Genomic DNA, 15,026 nt, shown 5'->3' on the forward strand with positions numbered 1-15,026 from the left:
GTCAGCTATATATTGCATTCAATATAGAGGTCATATTTTTTCTTGTCCTAGCACTGGTGCACAGAAGGGCACATGGAGCTTTACACTCCCAACCCTCTTTATGCCCCTGCACAAAAGCAAGGCACAGTAGTATGCCTTGTGGTTCGTGGAGGGCAAAAATTGCTCCCTCCTAGCTGTCAAGGAGGTGCAAATTACTTCAAAGGAAATGGGGAAGGGACAGAGAGGAGACAAAGGCATGCCTCCTGCCCACCCTATACCAGTCTATATGCCAGAAGTGGCTTGGGCACTTAGGAGGCATGGGCAGTACCAGCTGAAAAAAAAAAGCCATGTGTACACTCTACCTGCTTGCTGGGTAGCTGAGGAGGAGGGATCATGTGCATTTTGATGCACAATCTCTCCAGGAGTTCTTCCTGGGCCAACTGAATACCCCACTGCTCCCAACTCAGGGCATGTACAATTTGCAGTCTGGCCTTACCTATGGACACACTGGCAGCACTCCAATAGTTGAAAAACTAAAGATGGAGTTGTAATGACAAGGATACAGTTGTAAGGATAGGGTACTCATGCAGTGTTTTAAAATGCATACTTTGAATCTTGTCACTCTCTAAGTGATTTAATCATTTGTGACAGAGAAGATTTATTATTTTCTTTCCTAATTAAATAAATCCTTTACCATCTGGTCTGTGTAGAAGGTGCAGGGTTATAAAATAGTATTGAAAGTTTTAAGTACATTTCATTGCAGTTTTCCTCAACTATAAAATGTATCAAATCAACAGATTCAACACTTTCAGCTTCAGGAAATGCTTGAATTTCAGAAAAGCATATAATTGAGTGTACCTGTGGTATAGGACTATGTCTAATCAGTCGTCTGTGTAGGTGGGTGGTGTCAAGTGCCATTCATCTGCTTCCCCTGAGATCTCTGGAAACAAGAAGGAGGGGTAGTGGTAAGACAAAGATATATAACCATGTTGACCACTGAAGTACATGGTTAACAGCTTAATTATCTGGGTTCAGCTATCAGTCAGAAACAAACCTGTATAATTTAGACATACTTTATAATTCACTATAGAAATGGCATAATGATAAGGACAGTGTTGCTAGAATTAGAATCTGCATTAAGTGTGTTTAATTTAATTTTTCTAATTATATTTCTAATAGCTTAAATATGTGCACTGATAAAATGCTTAGCCACCTGCATTTAAATGCCACCTGATGCGTTTATTTTGGAACAGTAGCAGATTGATATAATTTGAGCTCAAGTTCCTCTGAAAATTCCTCTATTAGTGGATATTAAATTATTCTTTGTGTCTGTGCTGCACATGAAGTTGTAGAGCTACTATCATTGTGGGAATCACTGTTAAATGTTTTAAATCTGAAAACACCTATCATATTTTTGAACTCTGTTTAAAGGGTCTATTTAATTAAAAATTTAAAGTTGCACTGACATTTCACAATTTTTCTATGGACCTTTCATGCTAGAATGGTGCATTAAAAAAATCCATTACATTTAAATGTTTGCATAGCAGTATATGGGGAAGGTTAGGTGAGTATGCAGTATACGTACAGGGTATGTAAAAATCCATCAGTGTTTTTATTATAGTGTAATTTCCATATGATATATCATAGGTATCATCTTGATATTGATTTATCACATTATCTTCGTAGCAAACAGTCTGGTGCAACTTTCATAATATCTGCTTGTTTTCAAGTAATAGAGCTTTCTGAAGCACTACCCTTTTAAGCTAAAATTTTACATGTTTGGGTTTTTACACTTTAGGGTCACCTTGCATCATTCAAAAATAGTTTGGAAAAAATATGAAAAAACCCTCTTCTTTGCACACAGGTAAAAGAAAATAGGCTAAATTTTTTAAAGTTGATACTTTCTGGGTAGTTAATCCCACAAATATATGTTTCCAGGTCAATTGCAGTAAGAAATATGTGAAAAATAAAATGATGATTTTTTTAAAATGGTTTTTAAATCAAACTGACTAAATTTCATGAAGTAGTGACCTATGATATTATTTACAGAGCTACAAAAAACATAAATCCATAAAGTCAACATAAAGTCAATGTTAGATTGGTGTTTATTTGGGCTGCCATTTTACAGTATATTTTCAGAGTCACATGTATGTTTTGACTATATAGTAGTGAAAGTACACAGTGAATGCAACAGAGAGATTAGTGTGTTAATCTTTTTTTTCTTTGAAACGAAGAGAAATTAAATGTAAAAACTCACATTAATGTAACATTTAAGTTACAATTTTAAACACCCAAAAATCATGAAAGTGGGGGAGGGAAGATTTTCATGGGAACCTTAGCTTTCCCAATTTTTTCCTTCATTTTTGACATTATAGTCATTGAAACTGTACAGGTGCAAGGGTTTCATTTTTCCAATGGACTATTTTTGGATTATTTTTCTAGTTATGCCGTTAAAGACCTATTGAACCTTTAATACACAATGGATGGGATTTTCAGACGTACTCATCATTGGGCTAAACTCTACTACTTGTGAAGTCAAGGGTAAAATTCTCATTAACTTCAAAGGAGCAGAGTGAGCCTAATGCTGAGCGCTTCTGAAAATTAAAAAATTTTTAAATTTAAATTTAAAAAATGCAGAAGTAAATACTACAAGTGCTTGCAGTTAGATAACTTCAGTATTTGCTGTACTGAATGCATTATCAATAGTAACTATAGGAAACAACAAAAGAATAGTGCCAGAGCTTAGATAACCTCTTAACAGTTATAAATAACTCTATTTTAGGAGGAACTGGCAAGTTTTTAAGGGCCACCACTGTGAGTGTTCTTTAATGTGTACTGGTACAGATCTATGGTTTGCAGAGGTTTTTGGTGTATAAATAACTTAGGTAGGTATGATTGTTAAATAGTAAGCTGAGCTTGAATAATAGTAGGACAGCAAGATAAAGAAGCATGAACTGATGGGTGATGAACCTGGAGTGTTTGAGGGACTGTGTAAAATTCTGAATAAAATATGTTAATCAAGAGTCATCATGGGAAAATAAGCAACTAAGAGTATGTCTACACTGCAAAAAAATACCTGCAGCAGTGAGCCTCAGAGCCTGGGTCAACTGACCTGGGCTTGCAGGGCTTGTGCTATGAGGCTAAAAATAGCAACGTAAACATTTGAGCTTGGGCTGGAGCCTGAATTCTGAGGTTCACCCACCTCCCTTGAGGATTCCTGTCTTCATACTAATGTTAATGGGAAGAAGGATGTACTAGTGACTGGTGGACATACAGCAGAACCTCAGAGTTACAAACACCTCGGGAATGTAGGTTGTTCGTAACTCTGAACAAAACGTTGTGGTGGTTCTTTCTAAAGTTTACAGCTGAACACTGACTTAACACAGCTTTCAAACTTCATTATGCAGAAGAAAAAATGCTGCTTTTAACCATCTTAATTTAAGTGAAACAAGCACAGAAAAGGTTTCCTAACCTTGTCAAATCTTTTTTTAAATGTTCTCTTTGTTTTTTTAGTAGTTTACATTTAACACAGTACTGTACTGTACATGCGCTCTCTGTGTGTGTATATATATCGATAGATAGATATTTGTCTCTGCTGCTTCCTGATTGCATACTACTGGTTCCAAAATAGGTGTGTGGTTGACCGGTCAGTTCGTAACTCTGGTGTTTGTAACTCTGAGTTATAAAGTTCTACTGTTCTTTATGTGTAAAGAAAAGTTCACTAGGGATAAAGGCATACATGGCTGAAGTGCCTATGTGTGTGTTATATTCTCACTAGTTTACTTTGCTTAGATCCTAAACAATACGAGACTTGCTCACTAGACACATACCACAGGCCTTTGTAAAAACTGTCATTGCCTGCTTGTTAGAAGATCCTATTTCTGCACTTCCTTGACAAACACTTTTGTAATGCTTCATTATAATAGGCATCTCAAAGACAAGTGAGATGTGCAAGTACAAGAAAATGAAATCATTATTTAATTACTAATTTTTCTACCTCTAAAATAAAAAAGCTTAAATAATTCAGTTTGATTTGGTCTAATTAGCCTGATTTCCTAGTATTTAGCCCTAATTATGTGATACATAAGCCCTAATTATATGGTACGTATACAGTGTGCTCTCTAAAGTTAAAGATCAGAACGGATACTGTCTTAAATGATAAACTATGTTAAATTATTAATTATAATTAATCTTACAAAATAGGCATAATTAGCTTAAGTACTTCAGATATTATACTTAACACCTTACACATTATATGAAAGGTTTAGCATTTTAAAAACACTGTACCAAAAGGAAGATATTGGTAAATGCTATGATTTTATTGGGTACGATTTAACTGATGTCTCACTATTGTCAAAACATATCTGGCCTTCATTGCTGAAAAGGTATGTTTATTTTAACTCATTAAATACCATGCCCCATGTCACCTGATGAGTATGGTTTAACCATTTTTACTTTTATCAGTTTATCCTCTTAATATACTACAGTGTATGTCATTAGGGATTTTTTTGTTATTGTTTTCATTAAGGTCATTTTAGATTTGATTGCTTTTAGCTGATACAATAAATGCAGCTAGTACTGTGCACTCTTTACACTTTTTTTTTTAAACTATAACAGAATTGTCATTATCATTTGATGTTTAAGATTAGGTTTGGTTCTAAATTAAGAAATCATGAATTTACCAAAGCCAAATACTTTCCATTTCTACTGTTTTGAACTGAGGCTCATTCTGTGTGTACAACAATTTCTGCCAACAGAGACAATAGTTTAATAGACCGACTTTTTAATTTTCTGCAATGAATGATGTTAGGGAAGGGAGAAGGATAAAACATCCATTTACTCAAAGTAAATTCGTAGGATGAAAGTGAGCAGGTAGAGGAGCAGGAATACATTTTATTGCTCAGTTGTTGTCTCAGTTTATGTTAATATGTGTCCCTGGCAGAATATGAGAAAAAATAGTATTAAAAATCTATGATGTGAGGCCTTGCAGCTTTTTGTCTCTTCAACTATTTGTCTGAAAAACAGCACAATTGTCTGACACTAATGAAATGGCTATGTGGTAGAGCCTTAAAATGTATTTTCACCTGGGTCTAGATATGACTTAATTCAACTCATACATTTGGTGGTCTCCATCTACTGCTGAGTGGATATTTGTCCACAGCAGAAAACCACTACACTGTTCAGCAGCACTGTCAGCCTCTGAAGGAGATGATGAGGACTGGAATGATGGTGTTGAAGAATAGGATTCAGGTGTATTTGCAGAATTGTAGTGTCATATTTTACAGTTTGTCTTCGTTTAGCCAGGATCTAAAACTGAATATCTAACATTTTAATTTTACTGCAGGACTAAGTTTGTGTCTTTGCAAGCAGTTTTAACATGCTGTCTGTTGAAATAAGCGGAAATCTACTGAATGTCCATATGCATCGGGTGAAATCTGAAGTCTGAATGTGAAGTCGATGGAAATTTTGCAATGGACTTCAGTGGAGCAAGTATTTCACCTCAGGTGTGTCTTAGCATTCAGCCGCTTTAAATTGATGTTGAGTAAAATTTAGTTGAAATACAAGCAGCAACGAAGAGGTTAAATGGTGTTTTGTGTCTGTGAGGAATACCTTTTAGCAATTTGTGTTTTTCTTAGCTTAGAGAAGATTTAAACAAAATTAATAAGGTATGTCTTGTTGTTCCTTTTGAAAATGCACTTTAAAGAAATGAAGCGCAACAGGAAGTTTGCAAAGTTAGGCTGAAATTATTGAGACTTCTTGTGCTTCATGCTTATGGTTAGGTCAGAAGTTTGAGAGAACAACTTCTTTCATGTCATTTCAGCAATGTTGCTTGCGGTCAGCACCAGGAAATGCAGATATATACAGCAATACAAATGAAATAATGATTTAAACCCATTTGAAACTTAAAAATAAAGTGTGTTCAATTTTTGGCAAAAATTTGGGAAGGGGTAGTGAGGGTGGTTTATTAATTTTTGCAAACCACTTCATCTATTCTTAAACCCAGTGCCATTGATTTACAGTACTTCTTCCAAATTCTGGCACTAAAGATATTAGTGTATTTAATGAAATGTTCTGAGTTCACCTCTAAAACAATCACATAATCAACACTAGAAAGGGTCTTTTTCTCTTTTCCTCTTTTAAAAGACAATCTATTGTACAGATTAGACAGGGATACATTTTAAAGCATTGTGTGGGGATTTAGTTGCTGGATTTCCATTGATTTTGATGGTAAGTTATGTGGCTAAAACCCACTGCAGCTCTATGACAATGTACCCTCATTGTACAGTAGACCTCGAGGACTCGGTCTTCAGTAATCAGATCAACACACATTTCTGTGTATGCAAGTGCAAGTGGTCACTTGTGCATACATACAGCTAGATAGAGGGATATCTAACTAAGTAATGGTCAAATCCCTACTTAAGCATTCAAAGTAGGCACACGAATCAGGCTACTGAAAATCATGACCTGCAGTTTAAGATGGGGCCTTTTATGTGCATTACTTTTTGGTTTCCTATATCACTGCAAACCAAATCAATCCACAACTGAGAAATTGGAGGGACCCTCTCCTGAGAAGCAGTGGCTTTCAAAAAGATTTGGGGATCATAATGGAAAATCAGCTGAATATGAACTCTTAGTGTGGTGCTGTGGCCAAAAAAGCTAATGCAATCCTGGGTTGCATAAACAGGGGAATCTTGAGTAGGAGTAGAGAGATTATTTTACTTCTGTATTTGGCACCAGTGCAACCACTGCTGAAATCCGGTGTCCAGTTCTGGTGGCCACAATTCAAAAAGGATGTTGATATGTTGGAGAGGATTCAGACAAGAGCCATGAGAATGAGAAAAGGATTAGAAAACATGCCTTATAGTGATAGACTCAAGGGATATGTCTACACTGCAATTAAAAACCCATGGTTGGTCCATGCCAGCTGACTTGGGCTTGTGGGGCTCGTGCTAAGCTGTTTAATGGCAGTGTAGACATTCAGACTTGGTCTGGAGTCCGCTCTAGGACTCTATGAAGTGGGAGGGTCCCAGAACTTGAGCTACAGCCCGAGCTTGAAGGTGTACGCTACAAATAAACAACTCTTTACTCTGAGCCCTGCAAGTCTGAGTCAGCTGGCAAGGGCCAACTGTGGGTTTCTGACTGCAGGGTAGACATACCCTAAAAGCTCAGTCTATTTAGCTTAACAAAGAGAAGGTTAAGAAGTGACTTGATTACAGTCTATAAGTACCTACAAATATTTGGGGAACAAATACTTAATAATGGGCTCATCAGTCTAGCAGAGAAATGTATAAAACAATACAATGGCTGGAAGTTGAAGCTAGACAAATTAAGACTGGAAATAAGGCATAAATTTTGAACAGTGAGAGTGAGAGTAATTGACAATTTACCAAGAGTCCTGGTGGATTCTTCATCACTGACCATTTTAAAATCAAGATTGGATGTTTTTCTGAAAGATATGCTCCAGGAATTATTTTGGGGATGTTCTAGGGCCTGTGTTATAAGGAGGTCAGACTAAAGATCACAAAGGTCCCTTCTGGCCTTAGAATCTATTAAATTGACTTGAAAAAAGAGCCCCTATCACTGAATATAATAGATATACTATATAACAAATCTCAATATATTTTATGGATTTTTATCAATACAAAAATTTAAGAGTAAAAGGTATATGTGGTGCATTGTTGGACATTGAAGTGAATGGGGGAAACAACAGGCTGTAGACTGTTTTCACAGTTGACTATGGGTAAAATTTTCAAAAGCACCTAAATGACTTAGGCACCCTCTCAGTGAAAGTCAATGGCTTTGGCACCTAATGCCCTTATGGTAAACATTTTATAAGCACCTGTGTCTAGTATACAGACTACAGCTTTGATCCTGCAAAATGCTCTCTACGGGTAGAATTTTATTCCTGTGAATATCACCATTGATTTTAATGGGGTTCCATATGGGTGGAACAGCATGCATGTTGGAGGCCTAAGTTAGTGAAGGAATGAATATATATATATAACTAATTTATTTATTTATTAGTTATTTAGTGAAATCGAAAATGGAGTTAAATGGTGTTGGTTTTCCTCTTCAGTGAAAAAATAAATCAGGAACAGATGACAGGCACACTACTCTGTGCATTAGGCATTATTCAGATCAGTTATTTCGTAACTATCTATATTCCCAGACCTGTCCAATAGTTTGTTGTGGAGAGACATGAGAGTATTCTAGTCTGTGCTCCCTCATCCCAGTCTGTTATTAACAAAATGTCTTCCTTTAATTATCTTTGAATATTTTCTAGTTCTAACTAATCCTGATCCTGCATCCTTATTCGTCATTATTATTTATTTCAATATTTATTTATTGTTTGTTTGAATGATAACATCTGGGAGCCAGGGTTAGGCACTGTATAAAATTATATGAAAGAGAAAACCTCTGCCCCCAAAAGCTCACTATCTAAATGTAAGACTATAGGTAACAGTTAGAGAAACAAACAGATGGGAGGAGCACAGAGAAACAATGAATGATACTGATCAGCATGAAAAACAGTGGTCACAGCACCCAAGCTGCTCACCATTGTCAAGTTTTTGTAGGCATCAAAGCAGAGAACAGTTTTAAGGAAGGATGTCAAAGAGATATTTATGGGGAGTTCCACCACAGAGTTGCCAGCTCTTACAATTTTTATTACAAGTTTCACAATATCTGGTGACTCTCTTGAAGCCCCACTGGCTGGAATCATCTAATTAGGAAATAATCACAGCTTTCATTAAAATCAAGTTTCTTATCCTCGTGGTTACAGAGTAGAGTTTGAAAATATGACCCAATTGCAACCTAAGGGCTCAGAAAGAAGAAGAAAACTATAAAGAACCCAACGTGTGGTTCTCATAATTTTTGAATACTTGAGGTTGGTAGTACTACCTTGAATGCATAAGGGGCAGAATGGGACGGTGCATATCTGTTAGAAAAAATTTAACATGAGCAATCAAGATTGACATTATTTGAAGGGGTCAGGTTTCAATATCTCAATATTGTTTAAGAGATAAGTAGGGCAGGGATAGGCCATGAAATACCTCAGATGTGAAGATGGGTAGTTTGTGTCTGATGCATGGGAGAAAGGGCCAAGTAGGAAATGATGCTCACTCAAGTTACATGGCTGAGTGACAGGGAGGGTGGTGGTGATGTCCACAGTAACTGAGAATGGAAGGTGGGGGTAGGCCTTGAGGGCAGAGATTGAGAGCTCCATTTGGCCATGTTGAGCTCATGTAAGTGGCCCTTACCCTCACAAGTAGACCCACTGGAAGTTAATAACAAAATGTTTAAAAACAAGGAGACCAAACTCCAAGACTTCAGTTTTGCAATGAGTTCTGTATGGACAGAAACTTCATTGAGACTTCACACATATGCAGATGTTTGTCTGTGTAGAGCTCATTGGAGTACTGGGACCTAAATTATTACTTCTTCTAGGCTTCCCAGTGTGTCCTATCTTCTCGGTTTCTGACTATACAATAAATTTTTTGGAGGAGGAAACCTCTTTTTATTATGTCTTTGCTGATGTTTATGGGGTAGGGTTTTACCACAGAAGTTCTGGGGTCATCTAAACTCAGACCAGCTGGCAGAGTCTCTTTTTCTACATTCTTTCTATACAGTAAACCTAAAAACAAACAAGCAACAAAATATGAAGTACACAGCATAGATTCTGTGTTTCTCCTGTCCTGGCTTCTGATCAATACAACTATCTTGACTTTATCCCCTTTGAGAGCAACATCTTTCTGTTGACATATTGAATTTGAATAGGTTCAGCTACTCTTTATTAGCCCTCAGCTGGTGCGTCCATGAGTTTCCTTTGAACCTTGCCTGGGAATTAACTCCTGAGATCACAGGCCTTTGGCTAGCTTGGCCTCTTTCTAGAAATGTCACTGAGGCAGGGTGTTAGCAGGGTTTCATAGTCCCCTCCAAGGGATGCCCAAAGACCAGTATACCATATAACCGACCCATTTAAAATCTGTATTTTAATGGGTGAGAAAGAAGATGGTAAAGAGGTTGCTTCCATCATACCCATGGTAGGATTTCACCCCTACAGTACCCATGCATATGCCCACATATAATTTGCATGTCTATCTAAAATGAACACATTTCTTCTTTGTTATGTATTACAGAATTCATTGGAAGAAGAAAAGATATTTTAAGGCTGGATGGAAAACAGTAATAACATTTTGAAAAACATCTTTAGGTCTTAAAACTTTTGTTTTCAATCCACATCAGGCTGAAAAAGAGACTTTTTGTGAAACAAGAGAGACAAAATATATAGTGCAGTGGTTGGGACACTGGTCAGGGATTTGGGAGATGGGTTCTTTATAGGGTTCTGTAGGATTCAGAGCAGAGTTTTTCATCTCAGATCACTCCAAACCAGGGACTTGAACCAGTCTTTTCTACATCCCTGGCCACTACCCTGACCACTGGAATACAGAGTCTATCTTTTCTCACACTCCCTGCCCCTGAATCTTCTGTTGAAACTGATACATTTCCATTAAATATTTTGGTTTCAATTAAACAACATTTTTGATGGAACAGAATGTAATCAATTTTTTTGACTAGCTCTATTAATAGTGTATAATTAAAACATGCATGTAATTAATGGGAACAAAAGCACATTGTGTATTTCTGTTAGGAACAGAACCATGCTGGTGTAAGTTGGGCACAGTTACTTTATTTGGTAATGAAATTCATATTCGGTGCTGCTAGATCTGGCAGTACATAGGGCCAGATTCTCTACTATTATTTGCCTCCATTGAAAGTGGGTACAAAATGTTACTATTCTGCTTTGCTAGGTTTTTTACATTCATTCTACACAAGTGTAAGTGACTGCACAAGGTGGAAGAGAGCAGAGAATCAGGCCCATAGTATTCTGTACCTGATTTGCCTGCTTTTATATACCCTGAAGACATATTTAGTGGTGCTAGGTAACACTGTCCTCACAACTACAGAATATATTCACTGTAGGACGTAGTGGGTGTTTTACTTTCCTCTATGACTTAATCTCAAGAATTTCACAAATAATAAATCTTTCCTTTATTTTGCCTTTAGAAATCAAACTGAAGACTCTTAGAAGATTAAATTGACTTAGTTTCTCTTTGTATAATAACAATCAGACTCCCAAACCTCTTAGTTTGTGCAGTACAAACATTAGCACGAGGCATTTCACCATAACTGGATATGGAAATACCATGCACAGTGAGTAAACACTACATCATTTTATACATGTTCAGTTTCCAGTTGTTAAATTCCCAAACCAAACTGTTAGTCTATTTTCTATTTATTGTACTGGTGGCTTTCTATCTCTGCTCCATACCGCACTTGTTGTTTTCTCTCCGTATAGTGATTGTACATTTGAATAATGGAACAAACATCCTAAATGATATTGTCTTCAAATATTACATGAAAACACAGGATTTGCCATACTGGATCAGACTATAGGTCCATCTAGCCCTGAATCCTGCCTCCAGCAGTAGCCAGTAACTGATACTTCTTAGCACCATAAAGCTTTTACCACCGTAATGCACCTATTAGTTGTGCAATACTATCTATGGTAGATGACAAGGAGGGAAAGAAAATGCTTTCCAGGTATATGCAATAATCAGCTCATGCCCTGTAGCACGATATTTAATTCTTTTATTTCCTATTTTCATAGTGATGTTTTGACACAAAATAGCCTTTTCTATCTAATTAAACCATTCTGAGAATGAATGTTCGATTTACTAGGGCTCAGATGGTGAACTGTTGACTAAGTGCCTCTGCCCATATTTTACTACTTCCATGTGTACCCTAAAATTAATAATTTATTTTAAATAGGAAAAATGCCTCTGCTGGGTTCTCATCAGTTCAACCCTTGTGCATGCATTGTTATCAGGTAAGTGTGGCATACACGGGATAAAGAGATAAGGACTTTTAAATGTAGCTTGATGTTATTGAGGAGTAGTGCTGGATGAATCTCAGAAGGTTTTACAAGTTTGGTCTGAATGTTCCTTCCTCCTCCTCTCTCTGGCTTATTGCAGTGATGCAGTCCTTGAGTTCTTTTCTGAAATTCTTCTTTTTTCTGAGTCAGTCTCTTTTCATCATCCCAGCATAACCCCAGATTGTTATCCCACTTCTTCCAAACCCAATCTTCCTTTATTCCATAGCTTCCCAGACCTGATCCACAGTGTTTCCTCCAGATATTGGTTGAAAATGTCAAAAAAAAAATTCAAATTTGGTTCAGCTGGTGTTCAGCTGGTTCTTATCTAGATGAGATTGCACTATTTTTCCATAAAATGTTTTCCATTATAATCCTGGTATATAATGTAGATTTAACATACTTCATTTACTGAAGGTAGTTATGACATTGTGTTGCCAAGAAGTGTCTTTTGAGAGCTTTTGGAATAAAAAATCTCTCTCAAAAATAGCCATAATAGCAGAGTAATAAATAATCCTCAAGGGATTCCTTCAGTTGGAGTTCAGGATTCGCAAGGACTGTTGGATAGGGCCATACATCTTCAATATTCAGATCTTTTTTGTTTTTCTTTTCAGAAAGAGCCCCTGTAGAAACAGATGGTCACATCAGAGAGAATCAGTAAAATGATGATCATGGGACTATACTAAGACTAAACACTGATAGAACCTGTAGGTTTACTGGTATGTTAATCCTTGAAGATACTAAAAATGTTACCTCATCATTATACATCATTATACATATACTTCGTTATACATACATTATATCACTGTACATCCTTTTCTGTCACGTTACATTGTCTTAATTCACTAAACACAATGGTTGTACACTGTACAGGGTCATTATAAAGTTTTCCATTCAAAAATTACCTCTGGCATGAGACGGTGCTTTAAAACTCCTCTGAAATCAATGATAGATGCACTTTTATTAACAGTTTCTTACTTATGCTACCATTACTACAAATAATAAATGACCTTCTTATAATAACTATTTCATACACAAGATCCTCTTCTAAGGAAACTACTGGTGCAAGACCAAGGCCACGATTATGCAGTCTGCTTTGTGCAAGTGGATCCCTACATCTGCATGAAGCCACAATGAAATCAGTGAAACTCCACACGAGCGGTGGGATCTGGCTATGCAGAGCAGCTTTAAAGGATCTGTGGACTTTTTCCTTTTTAGTGCAAATATTTTATTGAATTTTCAAACAGACAGTAATATAAACAATATAAAAATACATATGCACAAGATAATGAAAAGCAAACTTTCTATGAAAATACAAGTAATAGGGATTATTTTCAGATCATACAAACCCTTCCTTTCCTTTTAGTTTTTCCCCCTCATTTATGATATGTGCCTATTGTCCATCTCTGGGCTCAATAAAAACAACACCGTGCATCAGCCAAACTATGGCTCCAATCCTGCAAGATGTTGCGCGTGGTCAGACTCCCCCAAGCACAAGGAGCCTCACTGAAATGAACGGCCCTATTGGGGCACTGAATGGAGTGAGGCTCCATGTAATGTAGGAATCTGCCTGTATGAAATAACTTGTAGGATTGGAGCATGGGGCCTGTGTTAACTAATGCAACATAAACAACTCTCAGTTATAGCCAGGCATTGTGTCGCCTGGCATGTTCTGTCATCTGTGTAGTCTTGCATTTCTGTGGCTGTTCAAAAATATGTATAACTTATATACAAATACTTCATAGTTAGCCATACGTTTCATATATTGGGTTGAAAAGAAGAATATATAACTTGCTACCTGTTTATATAATATATATACATATGTATATGTATATATATATGTCCTTTCCCCCACTGTGGTTTCTTCCTAGGATTCCATAATATAAAATTTTCACAAGTTTCTTGATTTTTTTTCAATGTGTATATATATATATACATATATGTGTGTGTGTGTTGATGAGTGAGGTAATCGAAAGACTTGATTTGGCCTGTCAGTTAAGCATAGGTAAACATTTGTTAATCAAATGTCTCACAGTTTTTTCATATACCTTGGGTAATGATTTAACAGTGCTAAGGGTTATATAATTTAGTGCAATATCAAGTTTTAGCTGTAATCCTGTGATTGTTCTGCATATTATATATAAACTAAAAGTGAAATGTTGATATCCAAAATAACGACATGATTTGGAATGTTCCTTCAAAGTTATTGGAGGACCTTCATAGATCAGTGTGTATAATGTTGACTTTATTTAATTTTGCAGGCCAGTTGGCTCAGTGCTTTCTACACTGTAATATTGTTGGACCTTTATGTTAGGCATGATATAAAATGGGAACATATGCAGCACAGTCTGGGGCTGTTTATCAGTGAATGCAGCCAGAAGGCTAGAATTGTTCAGCAATGAGTACATGAGTGTTTCAGAAGTGTGGCACAATGAAGTTAATGGGAGCAGTGGATGCTAACCACCCTTACTGTATAAGGTCATTCCTGGAGGCCGAGGTCAGTTTTTCAATTGCAGGGCTATATTAACAACAGGTCACATAGTTGCAGAGAACATTCTTTGCATTACAGTATTTTAATGTTTTCTCATTTCTGCTCCAAAACTATTTTTAAAAGGAAAATTAGTTACTGCTAAAACTTTGAAAAGTGAACTCAAAGTGTATTAAAGGAAATCCATTTAAAGCTGAGAGCAATACCTGATACAAACATTCTTTTTAAGGATGGTTCACTCTCAAGAAATAGTTGCTAGGGCACAGACATCAAATCAGAGTGCAAAACTTAAAAATAATTGAGGTCTAAGCAAGAAAACAATAATTCTTTATAAATAACCAGCAGTTTCATTCAGTTTTTAGAAATAAAATAAAAGTCTGCCTCGCATCACTTAGATTTTAAAGGCACAGATTTATTTATCTAAACATTTTTCATGCATAATGTTTGTGTTAGATTATAGGCTCTATGATTTCCTCCTTTTTCCTATGCAGTATTGCACTGCACTACCATGTTTCATGTATTTATGTACCATTTAAGCTGTTGTTTGTTATATAAAATCATTGAATATAACAAAGATTTTTCTGTGAACTGAAACTACACAAGGAAAATGATATAAAGTAATACACA

At 36.3% G+C, this 15,026-nt stretch overlaps 1 long non-coding RNA gene across 6 annotated transcripts in view; it reads left to right on the top strand.

The window, feature by feature from the left end:
• LOC137154194 (uncharacterized) overlaps window positions 1-15,026 on the top strand; it is a 242,945-nt gene that overhangs the window by 141,367 nt on the left and 86,552 nt on the right. For all 6 annotated transcript variants that reach the window (XR_010920141.1, XR_010920139.1, XR_010920136.1 and 3 more), the window contains 4 exons: window positions 5,324-5,483; window positions 11,047-11,193; window positions 11,812-11,869; window positions 12,526-12,630. This is a non-coding gene — a long non-coding RNA (uncharacterized lncRNA). The remainder of the gene's footprint in view (window positions 1-5,323; window positions 5,484-11,046; window positions 11,194-11,811; window positions 11,870-12,525; window positions 12,631-15,026) is intronic.

This window comes from Emydura macquarii, unplaced genomic scaffold (assembly GCF_026122565.2).
Source record: "Emydura macquarii macquarii isolate MOO-44397 ecotype Brisbane River unplaced genomic scaffold, CSIRO-AGI_Emac_v2 contig_1253, whole genome shotgun sequence".
Classification (NCBI taxonomy): Eukaryota; Metazoa; Chordata; order Testudines; family Chelidae; genus Emydura; species Emydura macquarii.